This window comes from Cajanus cajan, chromosome 10 (assembly GCF_000230855.2).
Source record: "Cajanus cajan strain Asha chromosome 10, NIPB_CcT2T_4, whole genome shotgun sequence".
NCBI lineage: Eukaryota > Viridiplantae > Streptophyta > Magnoliopsida > Fabales > Fabaceae > Cajanus > Cajanus cajan.
Window position 1 is genome coordinate 1556147 of NC_138526.1, and position 4931 is coordinate 1561077.

Genomic DNA, 4931 nt, shown 5'->3' on the forward strand with positions numbered 1-4931 from the left:
TAAGCATATATGATATTAACTTGCTAACTACCCTCCAAATACCAGTCAATAAGGCATTTGACCTTTGACCTTATGCCATACTCATTGGTCACTTCACAAAATAGTATGGCTCAACCCTATTCCCATACTGTATAAACTAAGAACTTAAAGGAGACAGCTTTTAAAACAATTGTTCACTTCAAGAGTCAACTCTTTCTTAAGGGTTTTCATCATTGGCCTCCTAGAGCACCACAACATAGATCCTCACAATGGGATTTTTCACCACATGAAACAACTCACCCTCTTTTGTTTTAAGTTCAACTTCACAACACAAGAAGCATGCACCATTCATATTCCACTCAAACAACATTTCTCTTATACCACGTACATCATATCTCAACTCAACATCGCATGTATACATATATACCTCATCATCTTGAATATAAGAGAAGCATAAGAACATAAATTTCTCAAAAGTCAACACATGTCATAAAGTATCATCAACTCAACATCATTAATTTCTTTCATCTGAAAATCCACCAAACAACTCAAAAGAAACAACATAATACAAACTTCCAAAAATAAGAGTCAACTTGGTTGATTTATTGATATGTCATTTTGGCTAGTAATGATTTAAAAGTCATTGCTCATTTTAAGCATCAACTTGATGTTACATTAAAGATCAAGGACTTTAAAATTTTGAAATACTTCTTGGGGTTGGAAGTGGCTCGTTCTAAACTAGGTATCACCATTTGTCAACGTTGATACACCTTTGACATACTCTTAGATTCTGGTCTCCTAAGGAAGACCAAACCTAGTATTGAACTAAGGAAGCAAACTGATGGATCTCTTTTACTTACCCAAAGTAAATACATTTGTGATCTTCTCAACAAAACATTTAATGTTAAATTCTAAACCCATCTTAACAACCATGGTTAGTGACAACAAACTTTCTAAAAAAGTCCAAAATCCCACTTTTTATGCTCTATGGTGGGAACACTTTAGTATATCACTATATCACTAGACTAGAGTTGAGTTTTGTAGTAAAATAATGTGTCAATATATGGCTTACCCTCTCAACAACAATTATCAGTTATAAAACACATCATGCACTACTTAAAACATTCACTTTGGCCTATCTTTATCTGATGTTTAAAGAAAACCTTTTTTCTCTTCAAGCCTTTTGTAACATTGATTGGGCATACGACCAAGATTTTAGAAGATCCACCTCAAGGGTCATTGTCTATCTTGGCCTAATATCGTTTCATGGTGGTCATGGAAGCAACTTGTGGTTGCTCAAAGCAATGTTGAAGCATAATATCGCAGCCTAGCTCAAGACACTTTTGAAATACTTTGGGTTCAAACATTGCTCCAAAAATTAAATGTTCCTATTTCACACCTTATTATATTCTATGAAAATCAAAGCACAATTTCTTTATCTCACAAACCAATTTTGCATGCAAAAACCAAGCATATGGAGATCGATCTCTTCTTTGTCCGAGAAAAGGTTATTACAAAATAACTTTCTGTTGTTCATGTCCCTACCTAAGATCAGTGGGTAGACATACATCCTCACCATGTCATTGGCCTCATCTCAGTTCTTAAATCTATAATCCTAGCTCAATGTCACTATACTTCAATCTTCACCTCAACTCCATTGAGCTTGTGAGCGGTGTAAGAGAATATCATTTCCCAATTTTAATTTCCTAGTATTTGGTATCTTAATATTTTTTCTGTTGTAAACTCAATATTGTTTGTTTTTCTATTATTGTTAGGATGATTTTAATTGGTTAACAAGTCAATTATAACAAGTCTTAACCTATCTCTCTATTATTAATAGGATTCTTGTACATAGAGTAGGTACCAATTATACATTATGTATTTTTAACAATATACATCAAAATGATATTCCCTCATACAATCTAGTATTCAAACAAATGAAAACTTCCTACATGTTGATTCCTTAACCAATGCCTTAAAGGCACTGGTTAGTTGGACCCTAAAAGTATAACATTGCTATTTGATGAGAAAAGTTTATCCCAAACATTAACAAAACTTACAATTGAATTTTTTATTTTATTTTATTTAGGTCATAGGTATCTTTGAATGAGATAACCATTCTCGAATTACGTAAGATTACTAAGAGTGACAAGTTTTTTCTTCAAATATTTAATGTATTTGTATATTTAAAATTTAAGCTTAAAACCATTAATTAAAACAATCTTGTACAAATTCATAATTTATTATAATAGAGAACATTTTTTTCTTAAATATAAAACCTATAAATGTATCACACTACCAATGTTTGGATATGTACAAAAGGTTTAATCCATTATACATTGACGACACTCATAATGCATAAGCAAGTATACATAATTGGGAACTACTATTGATATCCATCTTTACTATTTAAATTCCTATTATTTAAAAAAAAATGACAAAAAATGTTCCTAATATAATAATGTTAGACACAATGTTATCAGGACTAGACCAATCATCTACTTGTCGAAGTACTAAATTGATAGATTATTAATCAAACGAGTGGATCATTAATTAAATTGTTAGAATTGGTATATATATATATATATATATATATATATATATATATAATATTTTAGTTAAAATTTAAAATATAATAATATATAAATTTTAGGTCACGTGTTAACAAAATAGTTATGGTGGTCAAATGGTAATTCTAATTCAAGGGTTCAATTTCATCAAGTTGCAATTTTACATTTTTATTTATACTTAATAAAAACATATAAGTATGATGCAATACCATTTTTACACAAGTTAGAATCACCTTGGGTAGCACATACCTTGGAACTTGGATCATGCAAAGCAACATGTGAGGGTCACCTTGGGCCATGTGCATTTTGGTCAGCAACATGAGCCACGTGGAAATTTTATTCACTATTGATTCAGCCAAAAACAAGTTCACCAATTTAATCCGATTTCAAGTCAGTTCGTTAACATCATCAATACATTAATAACATTTTCGATTCATCCAGTCAACTCGTTTTAACCTATTCATAATATTGGTTGGACAAATCAGTCTGTTCAAATCAAGTTTGATAACACTAGTCGAGCATCACTACGACATAGCAAAAATAAGTTTCTGTTGTGCGTCAAACTACAAAAATATGTTTATATTGAACTGTGAAGTAAGACAAGAAGAAAACTTTTCAAAACTAAACGAAATAATTATTATATAAATTACTCTTTTTGATACTAATTGAATTAATTATTATACAAATTATAGGGAATTTATATCATAATTAACTTTATTATTATTAAAAACAGTAAATTATTTCATAATTAAATCAAATTTTAATTAAAAGCAAATAATCGCTATTAAACAAAAATCAAATTGACATTGTTGTCGATAGGAGCGTCAATGTCACAAGGTGTTATGCAGAGTTGTGTGGGAGCTACCTCCCTTTGTTCTAAGAATGTTCATATCCTTACATGACTCCCCAATTATGAGTCCCTCCATAGCCACTTGTGTAGCATATTGGGGGCAACTAGTAAAAGTTATCGTGCAACGAACACCATAATTACCAGGTAATTATCCATTTATATATTTTCGTTGTTTATTGAACGATAAACAATTATTCATATTAATAATTCATTATTTATTTTTGCATGCATACTTTGACATGATCATAAAAGATAATGCATCATGTATGAACTTGAGAATGGTCAATAAAGACGCCATTTGTTATAAGTTGAAGGAGCATGTATTAAGGACCGCACAAACACACATATAAGAGATATACCTATCAAGAGTAGGAAAAAGTCCCATCAACACAACAAATTTTTATATTTCTATTTGTATTTTTATTTTGATGTTTTCTATTAGTTTTATATACTTCAATTTTTCTTTGGTAGTCTATTAGTATTTTTAAATTATATATTCTTTGGTAAATCTCAATCTCCTTTATTTTTACACAAAGGACTAATGACATACTAATGAATTCAAGTATAAAGGACTAATGACATACTAATGAACTCAAGTATGAATGTTCAAGAGTCAGTGCATTATTATGCTATTTGTCCTTTACAATAGAACACAATTAATAAAAGAAAATCAAAACTATTTATTTCATTGATGTGACCTCCATCATTCCCTTTTAAGTGATCTATGGTTTTTCCCAGAATAAACACCTTTTGTTAATCATTCTAACATTCATCCTTCAATATTTCTACTAAATCCCTTACAAAAATATGAGTTCAACATTTGTTTTGGTTCATTACAATGGTCAAGTTATAAAATACTTATAAAAGGAGTCAAGTTTTAGTGTGATACTCTAAAAATAATTAGGATTAGTGAATGAAGGCATCAAATTTGTGAAACATCAAACCATTAGACCTATTAAGCTATATTCTGTGGAAAGATCCAATTATGAGATCCTACATTATTTGCATTTAGCTTTTATGATGATACCATAACGTAAACAAAAAAATAAACTCTATCAAGTACCAACTTTTTTTCTTAGGTTTATCAGTAGCTTAATCAAAAAAAAACCTATATCAAGTAAACTTTGTATCAACTTTTTCCTCAGGTTTATCAATAGAATAAACATAAAAATAAACTTTTATCAACTTTTTTCTTAGGTTTATTTCGTGTTGTCATGTTATATATATTGTGTGGTCTGTAATACAAGAGCACATATCCAAAGAATACACAACAAAACAATGTTTTCAATGTGTCTGGTAAAAAAAACCCTCTCCATTGTACAACAAAAATTGTTTCTATTTGTGCTTACACAACAAACATTTTTCCATATATTTTGGAAAAGATTGCAATCACATTGGGTTAAATTTATTAAAAACTGGGTTGAGTATATCTGTATCCCATCTACTAATGTCTTTATTTGGCATTAAATTTGCTTGTTTTGTATCTATCACTGATTTTTACCCCCTGACATAGTGGCACCACAGTAACAAAG